At 38.2% G+C, this 24,766-nt stretch overlaps 1 long non-coding RNA gene and 1 pseudogene across 1 annotated transcript; both read left to right on the plus strand.

Moving 5' to 3' along the window:
* The first annotated feature begins 4,801 nt into the window (after positions 1–4,801).
* LOC121393098 lies at positions 4,802–20,934 on the plus strand. The gene is made up of 3 exons (XR_005961543.1): positions 4,802–4,950; positions 5,039–5,166; positions 20,841–20,934. It is a non-coding gene; the product is annotated as an uncharacterized LOC121393098 (long non-coding RNA).
* Positions 20,935–21,357: 423 nt separating this feature from the next.
* Positions 21,358–24,766, plus strand: part of LOC108717405 — an 86,916-nt pseudogene continuing 83,507 nt past the window's right edge.

The raw sequence follows: 24,766 nt of genomic DNA on the forward strand, positions 1-24,766 counted from the left end.
CCAAAAACTGGGTGTTTTTATACAGGTCATTATAATACACAAGTTTCAGTGAGTCATGTGACAGAAATTACATCAGAACTCACCGTTTATAACTGATGACATCTTGACTTGTATTATATATATATACATATAGACAAATACAAGAGTCCTCTGCACTCAACCCATTATCAATATATGCATTTTTCAGTAGCAGTATGCACAAAATGTCTCTGTGCAGAGGACTCTTGTATTTGTCTATATGTATTTTGTGGTCACAGCCTCATTGCCCCCCGCCTAATGGTTTTAAAAATTAGTGGTGAGCACGACTTTCCCTTGTTTGTGTATATATATACATATATATAGTCAATTTGTAGCAACCGCACTCAAATCCGGAAACTTTCAGCTGAATTTGGGTTCAGGGTCCAAAGTATTGTATGCAGGATTATTGAGAAGACCCGCACTCCATTTTGTGTCAAGAATGAAAAAGGCCCCAATGGGGGCTGAAACGTCAGAACGATTTTAGAGTACTATCGAACTATTTTACTTCGATGTGTGAAGACTTAGAAAAATGGTCTAGAAGGTCCCCACTAGGCTAACATAGCACTTTGGCAGGTTTCATTTGGCGAAGTATTGAAGTCAAAGTTTCTTTTTAAAGAGACAGTACTTCGATTATCAAATAGTCGAATATTCAAACTATTTTACTTCAAATCGAATTCGAAGTAAATTCGAAGTCTAAGTATCCTATTCGATGGTCGAAGTATCCAAAAAATTACTTTGGATTTCGAAATTTTTACTTGGAAAATTCCCTCGAATTCACTTCGACCCTTGATAAATCTGCCCCTTACTGTACTGCATATTTTAGTTCCTTACAAGAATGCAGATACCAATTGTGCCTTTGTTACAATGTATGTACATTACATTCTACCTAAAACATTTTTGCAGGCCCAATGTTTTACTAATAGTTAGCTAAGCAATGCTCAGCTGCAATTCTGGGAAGACTTTCACAAATCCTTAAAAGTTTCCACGTTTTTAATTAGGGGGCTTGTCCAAAGCTTAATTTGAAGCAGTTACATGACTTAAGGTCTTTTGCAATTAGTAACATTCTTATTGTGATGTCTCTAAAGGAATTACACTCTTTACATTACAAATAATTTACTCTTTGATTTAACATTTTATTCCTGAACCAACAAGTGTATTTTTTTAGCTGTAATATTAGTGTATAGCCAAGGAGGGCACCCGCGCTCCACCGGAGGGGTAGTTACATTACTGAAAATCCCATTGTTCTGATAGGCTGCTTGGGGGAAAATGAGGGGTGATATCACTCAAACTTGCAGTGCAGCAGTAAAGTGAAGAGTGACACTAATAATGGAAGCCTACAAAATAAAAGCAAATGTCTAGGAATAAACAAGAAAAGGAGTGGCACAGTTTAAGATGCAGATGAAACTAAGTCAAAAGGCAGGGCAGAAAATCAAAAAATACTATTAGACTTCCAGAAACGACTTCAAACTAGGGATGTGCTGAATCCGCTATTTTGGGATTTAGCCATATCCAAAACCTAATTTGGATATGTAAATTTAGGCACGGAAGCGTTAAAGAGAAATGTATGCTATGTGCATGGTTAAAAAGTCATTTAAATAAAAGTAAAGGTTGTTTGTGTTACAAGTCGATTCTGATCCAGTTCGGCCAAATCCTGCTAAAACAGGCCAAATCCATTTAATACTGACTAACTTTAATTAAAGTTCTATTCCATCCCCAGCTTACGATGTTGTTTCTAGATGTATCAAAATCATATCCCTATTGTTGCATTACTGAATATTGACTATAATATTATAATTATAATATGCAATTATTCATATAGCAATAAGCAGTTTGTTGTCCTGTTAACACATTTGCAGATCCCAGGAGAGCAGATTGCTTTGGCAGTCTTTCCGATGTCATGGTTGTTCTATATTGATAGATTTCCTATTCCACTGCCACTAACAACACTCGGGCTTCCAGGCATATCAGCAGTGACACAATGGAACAAGAGGAACTTTAGGAGGTGAATAGCATAGGTTTGCATGTGGAAGAGTTAGAAGTAAATAGTAATAATGTAATGACTGGGAAATGTGCAGTAAAAGCCTGTGGGTTGAATTACTTATTATATCACCATTTACCACATTCTGTTAGTATAAATCACTTAGAAGTAGAAAAGTCTTATAAAAATAAAATATATTGCGTCAGTCCTCTATCTTTGATCACATGTACAACTTGTCCATATATCTGCATACTGCTAGGAAATCTGCTATTCTGATTGACTTCCACAGCCGTTATGGTTGTCTTAGTCTGGCTTGGTAATGTATTTGTTGTGCATTTCACTGTCACAAATTGTTTGCACCTGCCTGATTGTGATTAGTCAAAACAAACTGTACATTCAGCTGAGTATGCATGTTCCGCTTATTTAATTTTCATTGTGGGCAGATGAAGATTTATGGAGTTTAAAAATAACATACGCAGAGGGACAGCAGAGCGTTAACATTGCCATATTCCTCATGATATAGGGCATTTCTGATTAGATTGTCATTTGTGACACAGTTGAGTTTTACTTCCTGCACCACATTTCTGAATGTTTCAATCAAATCGATAACAGTCGTTTTACAGCTTGTCATCGATATATACATTTAAAGCTAGTTTGAATTTATTATTATTACAGGTGTGTTAGTGTTTAGAGTTGAGTGCCTAACTTTCGTTTTTATCTTTGATACAGAATGATGCATTATTTAACCTCAACGTCTCTGATGGTTTTACTTTTTTATTTTTCTATAAAATTAAGAATACTGCTATACAATTAAAAATAATAGCTGCCTTTTTCTAGAGTTTTCTTGTTCTACGTTAAAATCTGAACTGTACCAATACAGGTATGGGATCCAATTTACGGAAATCCATTATCCAGAAGTCCCAAATTACAAAAAGGCCACCTCCCATAGACTCCATTATAATGAAATAATTATATAATTTTAAAAATGATTTCCTTTTTCTCTGAAGTAATAAAACAGTAGCTTGTACTTGATCCAAACTAAGATATAATTAATCCTTATTGAAAGCAAAACCAGGCTATTGGGTTTATTTAATGTTTACATGATTTTCTAGTAGACTTAAGATATGAAGATCCACATTACAGAAAGACCCATTATCCGGAAAGCCCCAGGTCCCGAGCATTCTGGATAATAGGTCCCATACCTATACCAATCACTCAGAGTAAATCCCCACATTTTTGGCCAAATTACCAGTGTGGCAGCACATTTTCTATGCTAGTTAAGTTCAGATCCCCTTAGTAGCCCAATAAGTTGTCAGGTCTATATCATAGATGGCAGCATACAGACATACAGACAGTCTGCACTTTTCGCTATTAAATATAAATTGAATTCTTTGCAAATGTAATGTAACATAGGGGTTTACAGTCACTTTCTTAGATGAAGACACAAAATACAGGTATAAGATCCATTATCTGTAAATATCTCATAGACTCATTATAATCAAATAATTCAAAATAGTTTTAATTTCCTTTTTCTCTGTAATATTAAAACAGTACCTTATACTTGATCTCGTCTAAGGTATACTTAGATGTACTCCTTACTGGAGGCAAAGCAATCCTTTTGGGTTTATTTAATGTTTCATTGATATATTAGTAGAAGTATGATGATCCAAATTATGGACTCCATATCCCGGTCCTGAGCATTCTGACTAATAGGTCCCATAGCTTTACTTGTACTATGAACAGGTGTGTAAGATGGTGTTTTGACAGCACACCTCCCAACCGTACCGACAGTCCCTATTTTCACAGCTCAGCCCGCAGTCCCGGGTTTCTTACTGAAATGTCCTGAGTTTCTTTTTGACCTCCTGCACAAACCCCAGAAAAAGATGCAAAGTTTCTCAAACTTAATTAAAATAAGAGGCTTTTTGGCATATAGCCCAGAACACTGTGCAGCTGCACTTTGATAATTTAAGATGCAATTTGATAATTGCGACAATTCAAGATAAGCAGGTCTCTTGGGGAAACTGTGACTCGCTTAAAGGGCAATTTCAGCTTCACTAGCAAAACTGTTAAGACATATAAAACATGACTGTGTTCAAATGTTCACATCCTGTCAAATTTTGTAAAATAGACATGGTAATGAGGGGGCGTGGTCATGACATGGGCGTGGTCAACAAATTTTGCCGCACTATATGCACGGCTAATGTTTTTGTCCTTCTTTACTTTTTTCAAGTGTTGGGAGGTATGTGGCAGCCATATGGATACTTGATACAGTATGTGAAAATTTGCAACAGTCCAAATAAAAAAGCTACTAAAAAGCTTAAGCATGGCCAGTCCTACACTCCTCTGATTCATTAAAAATTCAATTGCTACATTATATATTGTATAAAGGGACTAAGTTTTACCTGCAGCTTACTTGCTGCTTTCAAAGTAAAACTCCCAAACTTAGTTGTCCTTTTATTGGCCACCAGTGGGATCACCCGACTATAGCTGGGAAGGGTGGGAGCTACAACATGGAGCTGTCCACTGCTCCTGTATAAATTATAACAAACAAGGGGAAAGTTGTGCTCACCACTAATTTCTGAAAACATTAAGCAGGGGGGCGCAATGAGGTTGTGACCACAAAATTCACATAGACAAATGCAAGAAGTCTTCTATGTCTGTTTAATGCATACAGAGATGAGAGATGCATTCAAAAATATGTCTACACATTAACTGAGCATTTTTATTATAAGAATACTGAGTTTGTAAGACTAAGGCGTGATGGGAACTCCGGGGAGTATTAGTGAACTGGTGAGCTATCGGCACAGTAGCATGCAGCAGAGTTGCTATAGAAAAGCACGTTGATTTCTATCAAACAATGTCTACGGATGCTTAGAACCCATCAGGATGCATCTCGGCTTCTCTTCTACTGGTGAAGGAAAGGTTAACAGTCTTACTAGCAGCTGTTGTCTGAGGTAGATTTTCTTTTTCCAGAAAGCCCAGAGCAGGACCGCTCACTGACAGCCATTAAATTAATCTGAAACGTGTCTTCATTTCCTCCAGGTGCTTTAGGAAAACGGACATGGTTTCAGGAAAATAATGTGGCCCAGCTTATTTTAGATGTGCAGAGAAAAGAGGACCTCCGCTATGGACTGACACCAGCCCCAACCTCAGTAGAGAACTTACCGAAGGTAAGCTCAGAGATCTCTGCTCTGCTTCTGCCTGTATTAACCTCTCTTTTTCCATTCAAATGCAGTCACATACTGTATCCTATCCTCATTAATTTCTCCACCAGCATCTCTGAATTTAAGCACTTTTATAATCTCTTGAACAGGTATGGGACCTGTTATCCAAAATGCTCTGGACCTGATCTTTCAGTAATTTGCATCTTCATACCTTAAGTCTATTAGAAAATAATTGAAACATTAAATAAATCCTATAGGCTGGTTTTGCTTCCAATAAGGATTAATTATATCTTAGTTGGGATCAAGTACACGTTACTGTTTTATTATTATAGAGTAAAAGGAAATCTTTTTTACAAATTTTGAAAAAATGGATTCTATGGGAGACAACCATGCTGTAATTCAGAGCTTTCCAGATAATGCGTTTCCGGATAATGGATCCCATACCTATACTATATGAACAATCCTTATGATGTTGAAGGGTTAACAGATGGTTTCATTCTTGCAATGATTTGTGTTATGGTGACAACATTGTGTCTGGCAAAGGACAGACAATGAGATAAAACTTGATCCTTAACCCATTAAACTTTAATAAAATCGACTGAGCTTGGTATATACGTATAATGGGGCTGTTATTGACAAACAAATGTTTGCAAAGAAATCTGCAGCAGAGTATATGACTTCTAGACAATGGGGTATTGTAACAATTTCCAAAAAAATATGAAGAAACAAATTACAGTGGCGAAATGTCCTTTAAAACACTGACAGCTGCTATCCAATATGGTAATTGTCTGAATAATATGCTGATAATAAAAATAAAAGTTCTACATTTTGTATAAATAAACAGTAATTAAATTAATTAGCAGATTTGATGTTGGGGGGGGGGAGGCATAGAATATACTTGTGGTGAAGCTTCAGGGTATGGTTGGTTAAGACTGCTGAAAATCTTTAAGAAGCCGGACCAAATTATATGTTATGTCCTCTTAAATATATATATAATATATAAATAATTGGCATTGTAAATAGATCTGCAATCTGCAACACCTTTCCAAGAATGTTGAGAGTTATAGTTTAAAGCAGGGATCCCCAACCTTTTTTACCCATGAGCCACATTCAAATGTAAAAAGAGTTGGGGAGCAACACAAGCATGAAGAAAGTCCCTTGGGTGTCAAATAAGGGCTGTGATTGGATATTTGGTAGCCCCTATGTGGAATAGCAGCCTATAGGAGACTCTACTTGGCAATATACTTTACTTATACTAGTTTTTATGCAATTAAACTTGCAAGCCTGGAATTCAAAAATAAGCACCTGCTTTGAGGACACCAAGAGCAACATCCAAGGGGTTGGAGAGCAACATGTTGCTCATGACTTACTGCTTGGGGATCACTGGTTTAAAGTTTATTTATTAGGGCATTATATACGTTGTCGAATGTATGATTTTAGCACATTAATGTTTTATAGCGATGAAAGGGTGAAATTCATTGAAAATATATGTGTGAATTGCGTGTCAGTTTAGTTGATTACAGGCATGCTGTGGCTTTGAGTGTATGCCAAATACATCTACAATGCCTTTTTCGTAATGCTGTGCTCTGATAATTTAGCTTTAGTGAAGATGCTGATGTTGCTTGGCAACGTATGTGCTTAGCTTTACTTGTAGATTAAACTTTTTATTAAGTGCGCCAGTTATGAAGTTGTTATGCTGCTAATTATAAGAAGACAATAAGGGTAATGGCACACATGACAATTTGCCTGAAATGTTGCTTACCAGGCAGTTGTTGCTCAGAAAAACTGACTGACGTGTTTCTAAGCACAGTTGCCTGACATGTGGATACAACATGAATTTCAGATGACTGTTCTTCAAGTGTGAATCTTGTTGTTTTTGTCACTCACCGACCAACATATTAATAACCCAGGTGGCCAAATGCCTTAAATAGCTATGTGCCCCATTGCTCTCATACAAAACCATTTTGATATCATGAAGAATTATCAATATTGCCTACTTCTATTGCTTTTATAGTCATTGATTGTTTTTTTGTTAGTGGGGTTTGAGCATATATAAGAACTCTTTGCCAGCAGAGAGCAGTGCACCATGTATTTTGCACTTTGTCACCTCTGCTATTTGCATATGGTTAGCAATGGCGAATCTGACCTGTTTCGCTTCGCCAAAAATTTGCCGAAACACATTAAAGTCTGTGGGTGACAAAATATTTTTTTACACGCAACAAATTTTTGACACACAACAAGTTTTACCACTATAGAGCAGCAAAAAATATGCATATATATGTAAATATACACATATGCCTTTAGGCACCATATGTGTGTGTGTGTGTGTGTGTGTGTGTGTGTGTGTGTGTGTGTGTGTGTGTGTGTGTGTGTGTGTGTGTGTGTGTGTGTATATATATATATATATATATATATATATATATATATATATATATATATAAACATATGGTGCCTAAAGGCATATCTTTTTGCACTGGAGCTGAAAGATCTGCATCGAGTTTGTTTGCAGTGTTGGTAGCATTTGGCAGTCCTTCCTTTTTTTTGGGTGGGGGCATCACCTGACCAGCTCAGGCCACACTAGGTAGGACGCCCATAGGAATATTATGGAAGCAGAGGATCCCTGTGCATTGCATTACATTTATTTTGATATTCCAGGATCACTTCAAACTAAAGAGGTAATATACTTCAGTGGGGGTTGACTGTCCATAAAAAATACTCTAAAACATTATTTGAACCATGACCTTATAGTATTGGGTGTATCCATAAAATAGCCATTCAGACTCAACTCTAACTGGTGTTCAGCTTGGTTGACCCGTCCACTACTCAATATTACCTGTAATCCAATATGATATTGCTTGTCCTTGTGCTTATGATAATTCAATAAAAATGAATATTTAAAAAAAAACATGGTAAAAAAAATAATAACCAAAGTCCACTAACCTCAAATTTTGTAAACTCTTTCTTATGTACAGTATATTCATGCACAGGCTCACCTGGGATGCTGAGTAGCTGTACTCACAGCCCACATAATGTGATTCTAATTGTTTTCCCCTAGTTTCTAATGAATGCAGTGGACCATGTCAAATAGCAAATTAGGCATAAGCGAGGCAACTGAGTCAAACAGTAATATGTGCTTTTCAGAAACTCTGCAAATTACTTCTCTTGAAAGCAATGCAAACATGTTACAGATGATAATAGGAATGCTCTTTATTCCAATAAAATCTACTTTCATATGATATACTTTGCCTGCTGCCTCCCCCAAGACCCCAGTTACCAGTGTTGGCCTCTGCATTGTCTCAGAAGGCGCCATTGTGCTCAGAAGGCGTCAAGCCAATCTGGTTTCTACCCTGCCAAAAAACTAGAGTTGCACTTAATCCACTATTTTAGGATTCAACAGAAACAGGAATCCAAATCCTAATTTGCATTAGTAAATTAGGATAAGCGAGGGGAAAAGAACTGTGCACGCACGCATGTTGTGACAAAAAAGTCTTGTGAATTTTTTTTGATTCGGTTCAGCCAGGCACTTGTATTTGGCCAAATATTGCTGAAAGATGCTGAATCCTGGATTAGGTGCATCCCTACAAAAAACTGACATGGTTTGAGAAGCTGTGCTGCTGACTCGCATTGAAAAGTATTTGTAAAAACCTGGAACATGCCAGTATTGCTTTAAATGAGGGAAAATGTGTTGCTGACTCTAATAATACTGAGCAGTGTATTTGTGGCCCACTATAGATTTCCTGTTTGTCAAATCTAAATTTTGTATGTTTGTTTATTATCTTCAGTGGAGCAGTGGGGTGCAACTGCACCAGGGCCCACACCCCTGATGTTGCTTGCTGGGAGCCAACTATTGCTGCAGCCACAATCAAATTTTCACAATTTGGACTATTCCCTAGTCGAAGTACACAAAAAATAGCTCAAAATTTTAAATTTTTTCATTTGAAAATTCACTTCGACCTTTGATAAGTCTGCCCCTTAATCTACAGCCTGTACAGGTATGGGATACGTTATCCGGAAACCCGTTATCCAGAAAGGCCTGCTCCCATATATATGATTATAATCAAATAATCCAAAATTTTAAAAACGATTTCCTTTTTCTCTATGGTAATAAAACAATATCTTGTACTTGATCCAAATCTAAAATAAATTAATAGCAAGCAAAACTATATAATCTATATAATCAATATATACATATATTTATATTTGAGGCAATTTGAGGCAATCAATTCAATCTTTTGAGGATGATTTGGTGGATTTGGTGCATCCTTGTCTAAACCTTGAAGCGCTTATGCAGTATTTAAAAACTTTCTTTTCTTTTTTTCTTACCACAAAATAAAAACAGGATTCTTTTATTTTTGTGCCTTGGACAATGTTCATTTTAATGGTACAACTCATTAATTCATTCGTATCTGACTAGCCTGTTTCAGAGAAATTCACATAAATTGGTGTCAGTGTACAGGTAGTACAGGTATAGGATCCGTTATCCAGAACCCCGTTATCCAGAAAGTTCCGAATTACATAAAGACAATCTCCCATAGACTCCATTATAATCAAATGATCCATATTTTTAAAAATTATTTCCTTTTTCTCTGTTATAATAAAACAGTAGTTTGTACTTGATCCAAACTAAGATATAATTATTCCTTATTGGAAGCAAAACCAGCATATTGGGTCAATTTAACGTTTACATGATTTTCTAGTAGTGTTAAGGAGTGAAGATCCAAATTACGGAAAGACCCATTATGTGGAAAGCCCAGCAAACTGTCCAGCATGGCAGTACATTAAACAGCACCAGAAAGTAGTCTTATATTTGTACAGAAAGAAAGCAAATGTATTCCTGCAGGTGCGCAACAGGTGGCTTTATGTTTGTATGCAGCAAACAAACAAAATGGAAATAAAACAAATCTTGCCATCTGGCCATAAACTAAACATAAACATAATGTCCCCCTCTGTCCCTGGCCTTTGTCTAGTTTCCAGAGAAAACAAAGTACAACATTTTAACTTAGTAACAGCTGTTGCCCCCCCCCCACCTTTTTTGCTCTTGGTTCTTTCTTCTATTACAGGTGCAAAATTGGACTTGCAGCCCTGTATTTAAAGGAATTTAGTTTTAGCCTCGAGCAAATAACTTGACAGTGTTTTTTGTCGGCTCCAAGAAAGTTACTGCTTAATTCTTATCTACGTACTTATCTTTCTGTTTGCTATCTATCTAATCTTTGTGCTTTTATCAGGGCACACTCAGTGCTCAGTTTAGAGGTGATCCTAGCTTTTTGTATAATTCCCTTACCAGTATATAATGTTGGGCCAGTATGAGTATAAGTCTGCGTGCGTGTACATTTTCAGTGCTCAGTTGGATCTGTTTTTATTTTGCAGCAACACTTAATTGCTTGCAAAACCAATGCAAAAACTTTTCTTGCCACTTGGCTACCAGTTCGCCATCAATTTTCAGAACCAGGGTTGAAACTTCTGATGGGGCCTTCATCCCCTTGTCACCTGCCCCACCTCATGTAGTATTACAGCTTGCTACAACAGCAGATGTACTTTTATAAATATTCTGTTCTGTTAGTGAGCTTTCTCTTCCAGGCTGGACAAGCATAGTGCAGCTTAGAATTCTCCAAAGTTTCTACAGTATAACTCCAAGCAGGGGCCTTTACAGAGCTCTAGGTGCTTTGTCTAGCTAAATGGAAGTGTTCTATAGCAGTGATCCCCAAACAGTGGTTTGCGAGCAACATGTTGCTCATCAAACCCTTGAATGTTGATCCCGTGGCCTCAAAGCAGGTGCTTATTTTTGAATTCCTGGTTTGTAGGCAAGTTTTGTTTGCATAAAAACCATGTGTACTGCCAAACAGAGCCTCCTGTGGAATGCCAGTCCATGTAGGGGGATACCAAAATACCCAATCCCAAAATGCCCTTATTTGGCATCCCCAGAGACTTTTTCATACTTGCATTGCTCCCCAACGGTTTTTTACATTAAGACATGGCTCACTAGTAAAAAAGGTTGGGGACCACTGCTCTAGAGGTAGAACCTGTAGCCACGATGCCAAAACAGCTCTCTCTGTCTATTGTCTTTTAAAGTATGCTCTATGTTTTTTTCTAATAATATCCTTGCACATGCGCAGAAATATATTATGCGGTTTTCTTTGCAGGCAGAGAGTTTTTGGATTATTTGTATGTCAAGTTCACATTAGATATTAAGATATCGCTTCTGTAACCTATTCTCCCCTGACTGGAGAAATAATATACACAAAGAAATTGCATATGATAAATGAATTAAGGAGGTTCGAGGAGAAAAAAAGTCCCACTACATTCCTAATGATGAAGGAAAGGTGCAAACAACATGAATGAGATGTAGAAATAACTGCTTTTTTGGAAGATTTTCTCCCCTGCAACATATCAAGATGAAAGACAAGATTAAAGGCAAACCTGGCTTATCCTATCTTAATTCTGTCTTAATTACCCTACCCTTGACCCTACCCTTGACTAAACATTTGTGTACACAAAATGTATTCGTATATAAATATTCACACCAGGATTTCAAGTAAAAATAACTTGTATTGACCAAAACGTCGATCCAATAAATACGTTAATATTACGTGAAATCCTGGTGTGCATCAGCATTTTTCTGAATGTGTATTTTTTTTCTGAATTGCACCCAGGGTTGTGTTTCTATAAGTGTGCACCTAAGCCTTCTACTGTGTATAATATATATATATATATATATATATATATATATATATATATATATATATATATATATATATATATATATATATATATATGAACATTACTGTATATAGTGTATGTAGCTGGTATGTGTATGTGACTGAATGTTATTAGGGTGTCTGTGCATAAACTAAGTGCATTACTTACACATTAATCATTAAGATAGAAGCCATATGAGATCTGATCCCTGCATAAGTGATCCCTGACATTCCCAAGTCAACATGACATCTTTGTCAAGCACTCAATGCAGCCAAAGAGTGATTGTAATGAATTGGCTAAAGATTGAGAGTTGTTTTAACATACGACTGAGATAAGCAAATGTGACATGTCCTTGAAGTTGAAAAATGAATATTACTGCTTGTGGAAACCTCTATTTATTTTAATGGAATTGGGAGCAATACCAATATGTATTCCCCTCCCACAGTGATCTGTAATTGTAACAGTGATTTAGCATATTCAGTAAAATGGGAAAGCAAGCCTTTAATCATAACATGGCCTCCCAACTAACAAGGAACTGCTTTACATTGTCTCGAGTGCTGAATGTATAGTTCCACCTCTGCATTTGTTTAGCCATTGTTAGCTTCTTCAGACTGGGAAATTCACTTCCATTTGTGTTGTGTTGGGATCCTTATACTGTAGGTCAATAATTTATTATTATCATCAGAAATTTTTCCAGGCGCTTAGGGGCCTTTGATTTTGTAAAAATACACTTATACACCTTTGATTGTGATGGAACTTTGGAGTTGCTGATCCAATGTACAAGTTTTGTAAGTAAAATGGCCACTCTGTACTGCGTTATTTTCTTTTTTACAGGGCCAGAATTTTGTTTTCTAACATATTGGCATTCCCAAGTGAATCTACCTTTCCTTGTCCTTAAACTAAACATACTTAGGGCAAGTCTCACCTATGAGATGGATCCACAGGTGACGGATATTGGAATGGCCTACACATGTGATAGGAGTCCAAATAAGAAGTCCCTGACTGAGGCAGGGCTTCATGGGAAGTGACCAGTGGCATGATTACACTTTGATCAAACAAACTCATATACACATAGGAAAAGTTGAAACAAGCAAGCAAATGCCATCATGAGATAGGCACCACCCATATTTCTAACAATGCGCATACTTAAAGGAGAATGTAATTATAAATCACAAGTGTTATTTAAAATTGTGTTTTTGACAATGTTTAGTGCTGCTCGCAATGTAGAATCATTCGCTGTTGTGTTAACACCTTCTCTGGAGTTTTGTTGCAACATATCCTTTGCGATTTTATTACATACACAAAAGCCATATGGTTGCAAACTTTGCGAGGAAGTTTCTGAGCTCTGTAATTGGTCAAAAAGGATGCAAACAGGGTCGCTAACATTTGCAAATGTTTTTTTTACACATAAAACATATTACATTCCCCCCGTTAGACACACGATCCAGTACAACACAGAATTCCTTCTGTACAATTCAAAAGTTCAGGAAATGGATCAATATATATAACAACTTTCTCGAGGGAATGGACAAATACAGAGATCACCCCCCAGGAGTCACAGTATAAACTATATTTTATACACTGGTTGGAACAATGCTATATTATCACTACTCCTGTATAATATGTGAGATGTTATTTCAGGTATGAAATCTGTTATCCAGAATTCTCAGGACTTGGGGGCTTCCAGATATTTGGATCTTCATATCTTAAAGGAGAAGTCAACCTGTACGGGGAAACCCCTCCCCTGTGTAGGCCCCCCTCCCTCCTCCCCCCACTGGCCTACTTGCCCCCCGGGCAAATGCCCCTAACTTGTTACACCACCCGAAAGTCACAAAGTATGTGATCTTTTTTTTGGATATTTCGTTACTTTCCGCTATTTAAATCCAGCCCTGCACATAGGGACTACTACAAAGTCCAATCACAGTAGTTATTTGGCACCCCCAGGAATATTTTCCATGCTTGCGTTGATTCCCAACTCCTTTTACATCTGAATGTTGCTCATGTAGAGAGTGATATTCTGAAACAATTTGCAATTGGTTTTTATTCATTTTATTACTCACAGTTTTTGAGTTATTTAGCTTTTTATCCAGTAACTCTCCAGTTTGCAATCTCACCAGTCTGGTTGCTAGGGTCCAGTTACCCTAGCAACCATGCACTGATTTGAATAGAAGAGGGTTTAAGTAGGCAAAGCAAATACACAAGGGGGGTTGTGGGAGCACCCGCATTGCTAAGTAAAAATATATATAAGTATAAGGGAAGTGCTACTGGCATATCCAAATGGGTCAGTGCACATTCCCTGGGCCCCTGTCTAAGTAATTCAGTAGATATGCAAATGCATGTGTTAACAAAGACAGGGGTTTTTAGTTGCAAAGTTATGATCATAAAGTTGAAAAGCCACCATACCACGTCAAGGTAAACCCCATATGGCGGTCCCTAACTTGTTTACCTACCAGTCATAGTATTGAGGATCCTGTGTCTCTCTGCATAATAGCAATAGTAAAGTAAAAAGTAAAAGTCTGCTGAACCTTGGTTTCTGGAGGGCTAAATCCTCCCCCGCTGCTGAATTGCAGCTTTTAAGAGAGAGTGATTGCCCAAACCAACGCCCATTTTTGACAAAAATGTATAAATATGGTGCAGTTAAAAGCATAGGGCCACTATTAATTAATAGGGGTGGGTATGGGGGGTGCTACAAGCCACAAGAAGCTTAGCCAAAGCTACAGGCTGTAAAATACATAATAAAAAGTAACAATAACCATAAATATGTGTTTAGATGTGGTCAATGACCCCCATTTGAAAGCTGGAAAGAGTCAAAAGAAAAAGGCAAACAATTAAAAAACTATAAAATATGAAATAATAAAGACCAATTAAAAAGTTGCTTAGAATTGGCCATTTCATAACGTACTAAAAATTAACTCAAAGGTGAACCACCCCTGTGAACGCTGTCAAACTGTCTCTTTATACTTATTTAATATACTATGTCACCAACAAAACCATTTTCTGTAACTTTGATTTCCTTTTTTCTTCTTTTTTTCTTTTTTTTGCTTGATGATAAAAACCAATAAATACATTATTGGAAATAGTCACAGACTTATTCTACCTTGGTTTGAAATGTGAAGGTTCCCCAAAGGCTTAAGAAGGGAATTCTGATGTAAAATCATGAGTGGATTAGGCTCTGTATGCTATGGTGAAATTGATTGGTATCTCCAAAATCAAATGACCTGCTTTCTCGGGGGGTTAGTAATGGATCTAACAACCTGATCTCATAAAACAATATGTTACATGCTAAAGAACAAAGAAAACTGAACTGATAATGCTGGTACATGACAAAAATGACAAAAATTAAATAAGAGCAGTATATTGACATTTATATTGTAGATGTAAAAGTGGGGTAGAATTCTAATGCAGATTGTAAAAATCATTGTTATATTTTTACCACAATTAAGGCCAAGGGACTTGAATCACATGTGGGAAAAATATTGGAATATCAAAATGGCTTGATAGCTGCAAGGTTTATAAAAGTGCAATGAGCAGAATAATAATGCACATCAATTCTTTATTGAAAGGATTATGTCATTATTTTTGTTTAGAAAAACTCATAACAGCGTTAGCTAATAATAACCCCGGTTCCATGCTATTCAATCTTATGCTGATAATTCTGATAAGATACCTTTTAAGGCTGCAAGACCTTGAGATAGATCTCAGGAGACTATGGAGATATGATGCAGAGATGGTAATGAAGATGAACTTCACTAAAACCAAATATATGCTTTCAGATAGAGATAGAATGGGAAATGTGGATTTATTCACTGAAGAGCTCGGAAAAAAAGGGTCAGGTAGCACAAGTGACTTAGGTCTACTATACGTTTCTAAAGTGGGCAAATTAAGAAACCAAGAAAAAAGAATTCCACTGGGGACCCATTATACAGCAACTCTCCATTTATATGAATGGGAATATTTTTTTAAAAAAAGTTCCCAATTACTCATAACTTTTTTAAGGTATAATTAAAAGAAAAAATGGGAAAAGTAATTCAAATGGAAAGAGTAAAACACAAGTGTCTAAGTGAACGTGAATGTTTTGTAGTTCAGAGCTTGATGGGCGCACAGGGCTTCCTGTTATTAGGAGTTAAGTTGGAGCAATGTTTCATGGATTTCCCAAACAGTTAATGCAAAGTATCATTGGGTCCTAAAGTACCACAAGTAATTCTTTGCATAAATCTCCCTAACACTACACTGAAGTCAGGGGCGATTCTAGCCATTATGCCACCCGAGGCGGCCTTCTTTTGCCACCCCCGCCCTCACCTTTAGAGCGCCGGAGAGGGTAGGGGCGGTCCATGTCGCTTAGTGCAGAGAAAGCAATTGTCCTCTCTGCACTAAAAGAGCTGAATTTTCAGGTTGAAACCTGGAAATTCGTCTCTTAGTTACCAGGAGCGGCAGGGGGGCGCTGCTGCCTGAGGTGAGTAGCTCAACTCTCCTCATTGGTGGAGTGACCCTGACTGAAGTTGTTCATTTTCACGATAAGCAGGGAACATTTTCACTGGCTTCTACTGCCCCAGCCTCTTTTATCATCTGATGCTCATTAGTATTGCAGACTTACCAACCCCAATAATTTTGAAGCCTGTCTTTGAGTCTAAAATTGTGCTTGACACATAATCGCTTAATCTTTATCAAAGACAAGGATATAAGTTGACTGGAAGGACATATTTATAGATGCTTACCATCCCCTTCCTTTCAAAATAATCAGTTGTGGAGGTTTGCAGGAGGTATCGTTTAATGTACACATGTTCATACCCAGGAATTGCACTTATGTCTCTTGTGTGCTTTTCCATGTATACACATTTGCCTCAAGAATTTATCACAACATAAGGAGCGCTCTGTGTATATGCAATTGCTTCCTCTGCATTGGCTGATTTAAACTGCCCAATTTGGCCCTAACATTAATATCCCAGCCAAAGGAATGGTATTACCAAATAGAAGTGAACTGAAGACATTGTTTTAAATAGCAGCTGAGTCCCAAGTGTTCATTATCCCCAACCCATGAAGAAAGGGAAAGAGGGTGTCAGAAACAAAGTGTTTAATACTATACTCTCATTAAGGCCCCCTGAGTTTTTACGGGATTGAGGAGAAAAATCTATTCACTTTCCTTGCAGCAGAAAGCAGTGTAAAAACCGTTGACACACCTCCTGTTATGTAATTTCAAGAGCTGTCAACTTATAGGTTTAGTTTATTTTTTTTCAGTTTTGGAGCATTATTAAAACTGGACACAGGTTCCAAGATATGTTGTTGTATGACTGGGTTTCCCTGAATTAATCTTACTACATGGACATTGGAGGATGTAAATGACTCCTTCCCTTTGCCTTGTTGAAGAATGTCAGATAAGATTTTTACCAAACCTGTCACATCCTGCAAATTCTATATTATAGGCCCAGGATAAAATTGTTGAATACTTTGGAGAGAAGACAAAGATCCATAGTGGCAAAAGATTGGACTGGAAGTCATTTAGGAGACCAGGGGGCAGATTCACTAAAGGGTGAAGTGACTAACGCCAGCGTGATGTCATTTTGTAACTTCGCCAATTCACTAAGGGGTGCTGGCGTAAATTCGCTAGCGAAGTGGACCTACTCTAACGCTACTTCGCAGCCTTATGCCAGACGAAGTTGCGCTATGGGGAATGGGATGTAACTATGCTAATTCACTAACTTGCGCATTTTACTGAACGTTACCTCTTGCGCCAGACTTGCCTTCGCCACCTCAGACCAGGTGAAGTGCAATAGAGTAGATAGGGATTGCTTCAAAAATAGTTGAAATTCTTTCTAAGACCCAAAAAACGCTGGCCTTTTTTTTCTTTTTTTAGGGTGATAGGCTGAAAAAGATCGTAAATTTTTTTGGGGGTACACTTCCCCCCTACATTTCCTAACATATGGCACCTAAACTATACAGTGGGCACATGTGTAGGGCAAAATAACAACTCTATTTTATTTTATGAAGGTTTTCCCAGGCTTGTGTAGTGTAATGTATTTGCTGCTACATATACTTCCATTGTACTTTAACTTGGCGCCGTATGCAAATTAGGCATCGGTAGCGTAACTTTGCTTTGCTTGACGAATTAACGCTTTCGCAAATTCGCTACCGTTTGCATCGGATTTTAGTGAATTAGCGGCACCCTGGCGAAAATTCGCCTGGCGAAGTACGGCAAAGGCGTCGCTAGCACATTTTCGCTGCTTAGTGAATTTGCCCCCAGGACTCTAGTTGGGAGGAGTAAGTAGCTAACAAAATGCCATAGCAAATAAAAAATCTGAGCTGACCATGTATTTAAAGAAATGTTTGACCTGATTGCTAAACATCAAGAAGAACTGTGTTTGGGTGCTAAAGTAAAATTAGACCAATAAGGAACAAAACAAATTCATATTAAACTTAGCTAATGACCTCAGAATGACTAAACATCTGCTGACACTTTCTGTTAATAATATTGGTCAACAACTGCAAGGATCAAAGTGGGCTCTAACCATCCTGAGTGTCCTGTGAGGCTAATGTGGTGAATAAACTGTTGTGTTTTCAGGCTTCCGAGACTGGTATCCTTTTAATCTCAAACATATGCAGAGGCCAGGGCTGGGCCAGTGTTATAAAACAGTAAATGACTACATTTCCAAGGACTGATGATTAGGATTACTCATAATAACTTGTTTTGGAATTTATCTTGTGACAGCAGGAAAAACAGAGCAGGCAGCTCTGTGATACTTAATACACGGAATTGAGCACTTTTTCTTCTTACCAGCCCATTCTAGTTCTTGTTTTGCTAATTCTGCCAAAACGAAATATTGGCCCCCTGTAATGGAATTCTCATTGCATCACTTATGGCAAATCATTCTCTTATGCAATATAAGTCCCTGATATATTAAATGTTTTCAGTATCATTGCACTGGAGAGCTTTAAAGGAATAGTTCAGTGTGAAAATAAAAACTTTGTAAATAGATAGGCTGTGCAAAATAAAACATGTTTCTAATATAGTTAGTTAGCAAAAAATGTAATGTATAAAGGCTGGAGTGAACAGATGTCTAATTAAACAGCCAGAATTCAACTTCCTGCTTTTCAGCTCTATAACTCTGAGTTAGTCAGCGACTTGAAGGGGGACCACATGGTACATTTCTGTTCAGTGAGTTTGTAATTGATCCTCAGCATTCAGCTCAGATTCAAAAGCAACAGATATGACCCATGTGGCCCCCCCTCAAGTCTCTGATTGGTTATTGCCTGGTAGCCAGGGTAACCAGTCAGTGTAAACCAAGAGAGCTGAAAAGCAGGAAGTTGGGTTCTGACTGACAAGTTATACATCAAATCACTCCAGCCTTTATACATTACATTTTTGGCTAACTAACTATATTAGAAACATTTTTTATTTTGCACAGCCTATCTATTTACCCAGTTTTTATTTTTACACTGAACAATTCCTTTAAAATGTTTCTCTGTGTTTCACTATACCTATTCCGTTTTTGAAGATACCATAAAAACATTCCAGTGTGTTACTTCCATGGGACTAATGCAACTTGTTTAATGCTTCTATATCTAAAAAAGTGAGGATTTATACTACTTACAGATCCTGAACAAAGATTTTAGAACAACTGTCTGTTAAAGAAATGCTATCAATAACATATGTACAAAACATTTTTATTGATGCCTGCTAGATTAAATATAGACCGTGTCACTAATTTTAGAGCGTAATGGTGGGTACAGTTCTCCATTATTATACTTTAACTCATGGTTGAAGTAAATGATGGTTTACGTTCTGGCTTTATTTGTGATTACAATTTTTTGAGCTTGCATAAGAGATGTTGCTTGTTCTGTCTGGAAAAATAATGGATTCCATTGCTCTGCTACAGTTTAGCTTTGTTATGTAACATCTTACCCTGGTGGTCCATTGGGCCGACGGGGACGCCCGCCACGATCTTGGTGGGGGCGCCCGCTGCAGGCTTCCTCCACTTCTTAGTACTGGTTCTCCTATGGCGCTTGCGGCGCACACTTCCAGGTTTTGTTTGCCGTGCACGTGATGTCATCACACACGAAATTCGAATATTTAAAGGGTTTTGAACTTAAACTCATTGGCCATTGTTAGGTCTAACTTGTTAGTATCCTGGATGTGATTTCTGTCTTGCTTCATTCCAGTTTTGACCCTTGCCTGCCTGACTATTCTTTGAATGCTGTACTGACCCTGGCCTGATTGACCTTGCGTGAACTCCGTCTGAACCGACCACTGCCTGTCTGACCCTGCCTGAACTCTGCTTGTACTGACCCCGGCCTGCCTGACTACACTTTTCATCTATTCCCTGAACTATTGCCTGCCATCCAAAACCTTGGAAATGCTCCTCTCAAGACCTGGCAGCATCTGAGTAGCTGAGGGCTCCTCCCAAGGCCAAAGGCAGCTGCTACAGGCGGAAGGTTCAGCCTTGACCAGGGAGCTTAGCACTTGTTCTGAATAACCAGTTTCTGGGGTTTGCAAAAGCTATATTAAATTTACACAAGGGAAAATTTGTTCACGCAAAGGCATAAATGCTAGCTTTTTTGAATAATTTTTCCGTTACTGACTTTTTATTACATTTCCCCCTAAGTGTTTTTTCTGATTGCTGGCTGATAAACAGACCTGTAAGGAAGCGTGTAAAGCATTGTGGGAACTGGAGTCTGGAGGAGAGCTGGTATCTACAATGATTCCAATGATTCCAAAGTCAGAACCAGCAGTTCACAAAGTGGCAAACCAATTTATTCAAATAGTGTCTTTAAGAATTTTCTTGCATTATACAAAAACAGTCTGGACAGATTTCTCCTTTAACTGTCAACAATTTTTATTTATAAGATGTTGGCTACCCCTCCATTGTGTATATATATTCCTAGACTGGTATTTTGATGTTTAAAGGTTTTACAAAATAAATTGAAGCTGACTTTTATAAACCCCCTTCTTTCCATACTGTTTTAATTTCTGGAAAATGTTATCGCTGGAGATCTTGTAAATGGGTGCTCATTTGCAGAATGTTCGGCTTTACTGAAGCAAAGCTTGCCTTGAATTCAGAATGAAATGGCTATTCTCCAGCATGCTTTTAGGTATGTCTGCTTTAACCACATTACATCATGCTCTGCTGAATGCTAATTTGACTATTTAATTGCTATTCTTATAGTTTTGTCTTCACAATGTTGTTTTGGGTCTGCAAAGATTGTTATGAATTCAATAGAATGGAATGTTAGGGAAAAGGCCACCGGTAAAAGAATAACTCACAATATTTTTATATACTTTTCAACATGTCAATTTAGGTTAAAATAGCAGGATTTTATAAAAAAAATTGGCTGAATGAAGTTGTAGTGTGAATTGAGTAATTTGATTTTTTTTTTAATTCACTTGACTACTGTGAAGGTCAAGGAAAAGCTAATTCACTGCGGGTGGGAAAATGTTAGGCATCTTTTCAGTGAATTAAATTTTGTTTTTTTCCCCAGCACAGTTTATTTTTGGAAAAAAAGAGCCCCATGCTAGTCACCATTTTAACTCCTAGGTATCTCTGACTTATGTATGTGCAGTAGAGTCAGATTTTCAGGTTTTGCTCTGGTGCTGCCCTTCACACTGGACTGGACCTCATCTCTCCCCCTTCATGACTCCTGCATGAAGGGAGAATAAGAGAGACACGTTGCTGAAATAGTGAAGAATAACTTTTTTTTCAGAAACTGCACAGAATTTTTAATTGATTATATTTAGACAGTTTTATTTTAGTGAGATGAATTTTATATTAAATTTAAATTATTGTGATATATCCATTTTAAAGGCATCCTGATTACACATGTCCATGAACATCCATAGACATTCAGAAACTTAGCTCATGTTGCTCCACTTTATCAAACTCATGAGTATTGTGGTAAGTCTGTGTTTTTTGCTCTGTTACATGTGAAAAAATGTTAAAATCTTTCACATAAAACTAATTTTTAACCAGTTCTTTAAATGCTTATTGTTAACCAATTCTTGAAATTCTTTACAGTATAGATTTTCAGAAGAACAACCCAGGTCACAAGTTAACAGAAGATGAATTGCTGGGTTTCATCTCAGTGAGTAAATTCTATTCCCTTCTTTAATAGAAAACAAAAGACTTTTTTCCTATCATCCACACCTTTAACTTTACCAAAAAGTTCATGCCAGCCCCATGTATTATCTTTTTGCTGCAACTTTTATTCCTGGAAATCTGCACCTTTTTCTGCTGCAATCTCCCAGTCTACAAATGTGCCCTATTACATATCTACCCGTCATGTCTGTTTTGCCCACATTTCTGATACATTGCTTTCCTCATTTGCTTGACTTTGTTGTGCACATGTTCAAAGCAGCAAAGAGCTCAGAGACATGAATCTGCTGCTTTAGAGCAGACCCCTTTAAAGGAGAAGGAAAGTCATATCCCACTTGGGGGTGGGAAATGTTAGGAACCTCCAAGTGAATGTCTTTACTTACCTGAAAACACAATATTACAACTATTGGGTTTGCACACTCACAAAAAACTGCTTATACACAAGTTTCGGCGCAACAGCCTTTGTCAAGGGGAATTCAAGCCAAAGGCTGTTGCACCGAAACGTTGGGGTTAATTCTTATTGCTGGCAAATGTATCCGTTACTTGTGGTTTCTTTTTTTTGCCTTGATTTCACACAAATTGTGGTATGTATCTTTACTTGATCACATTGCTGTATATGTACCGTATATACTCGTGTATAAGCCGACCCGTGTATAAGCCGAGGTACCTAATTTTACCTACAAAAACTGGGAAAACTTATTGACTCGCGTATAAGCCTAGGGTGAGAAATGCAGCAGCTACTGGTAAGTTTCAATAATCATGTCACTCCTCCACACTTTTGTTCATACATAAACCATATTAAGATACTTGCAATTGGTCTTCATTTTCAAATTTTTAGCATCTTATTCAGCTGTCCAGTTTTGAATTTCAGCACTGATCTGGTTGCTAGGGTCTAAATTACCCTGGCAAACAGGCGTTGGTTTGAGTCAGAAGAAGGCAAATAATTTGAAAACTATATAAAATTAAAAATGAAATGAAGACCAAGTGAAAAGTTGCTAGTAATTGGTTATCTAATAAAATAATAAAAGTTAACTACTACTCCTTAAGAGGTTAAAAAAAACTTGCAACACTGTTGAAATATATGTTGGACAACTTTTTGTCTACTTATCCCAAGCCAGTAACAGTGACATAAAGAACATTTACACAAATTTTGAAATAACTTTTTTATTCTTATTTTATATATAAAAACTTCTCTTTTGCAAAAATGAAGTGTAAGAATAGAGTCATTACACTCCCGCACCTTATAGAAGTGCGCATGCAGGAACGTGTTAAGTGTGTAGATCTTACGTGCAGGCCAATCGCAACATGAACAGGGTCCTCGGCAGTCTGGCTCCAACCTCCATTACGAGTCCTCCTGGTACTGGCAGGCAGTGGAACACACAGAGACGGATGCGACGTGCAGCTGGCGGCAGTGGGCCCACTACCAATCACTTAATGGTGCGCTTCCAGGGTCGGACTGTAGGGCCCAGCGTCTCCCTGCTGCGGAGTCGCACCCCGCCTCCGCCGGTGCACAAGTGCGGGCTCGCATCTTGTATTTGTCGCGACTTGCGGCAAGAGGATCAGCGCAGGCAACAGGACTGGGCCAGCGCACCGCGGGCACACACACTCCCTAGCATGGGAGTCAGGGGCGGCAGCCAGGCAGCAGTCAGCAAGAGAGGGAAGGCGCAGGCGCAGCCATCAGCACGGAAGAGGCACGCGCATCAGTCAAATAGGTAATTTTTTTTAACTGACCCGCGTATAAGCCGAGGCAGCATTTTTCAGCTTATTTTGGGAGCTGAAAAACTCGGCTTATACGCGAGTATATACGGTATATATTCATCTTTGATAGATGAATGAGAGACTTGTTTGTGCAATGTATTGATTGATAAGTGTATATATTTCATACACTGTGTATTTGCAGTTTTTTGTGAGTATGCAAACCCAATAGCTGTAATATTGTGTAGTTTGGTTACTCTGTAGGGAGTATTGGTTTATTTTGCACCTCTTATCCATGCCATTCTAAATTTCTAAATTTTTGGACTGCCCTCCCTTGATCTGTTTACTTACCTGAAACCCCGGGCCGGTGCTTCTATCAGCAGAAAACTGCACCATCCCGGTGTTATTCCATTGAGCACCATGGACCGATCCTCTTCCAGCTTCTTCTTTCTTCAAACTTCCTGGGGCAGACCCAGGGACGGGCTGGGCTGGCAGGACACCGGGAACAAACCCAGTGAGCCCCCGGCTCTTGTGGGCCCCGCCAGCCCAGATCCGCACCCTGTGCAAGTTCATTTACTCCTGGCGCGACATCCCTTGTATGTGCATGCACCAACCCACGTTGTAACAGGGGTGGGGAGGTCCGGTCTGGAGGGGGGGCCTGAAACTGCAGCCCCGGGCCCCCCAGTTGGACCCTGGGAAGACCCATGCACAGTAGAACAAAATTGCCAACTTTTTCATTAAAGTTCGGTTTTGCATTGGAATGCACTGCCGCGAGAAGAAAGAAGAAGCAGGAAGCTTTGCCACCATTGCCACACTTCGCCAGGCGAAAAGTCGCTCAGGCAATGCTAATTTACTAAGTTGCAAAGTTGCACTAACGTTAATTCGGCAAGCAAAGCGAAGTTGCGCTAGTGTTGTCTAATTTGCATACGGCGGGAAGTTAAATTTCAATGGATGTATATGTTGCAGCAAATACATTACATTTCACAAGCCCAGGGAAACCTTAATAAAATAAAGTTGTTGTAATGCCCTACACATGCCCAGTGTATAGTTTATGTGCCATATGTAAGGAAATGTAGGGGGAAAGCCGGGTAACCTAAAAAAAATTACGATCTTTTGCAGCCTATCACCCTGAA

The sequence above is a fragment of the Xenopus laevis genome, chromosome 5S (genome assembly GCF_017654675.1).
Source record: "Xenopus laevis strain J_2021 chromosome 5S, Xenopus_laevis_v10.1, whole genome shotgun sequence".
Classification (NCBI taxonomy): Eukaryota; Metazoa; Chordata; class Amphibia; order Anura; family Pipidae; genus Xenopus; species Xenopus laevis.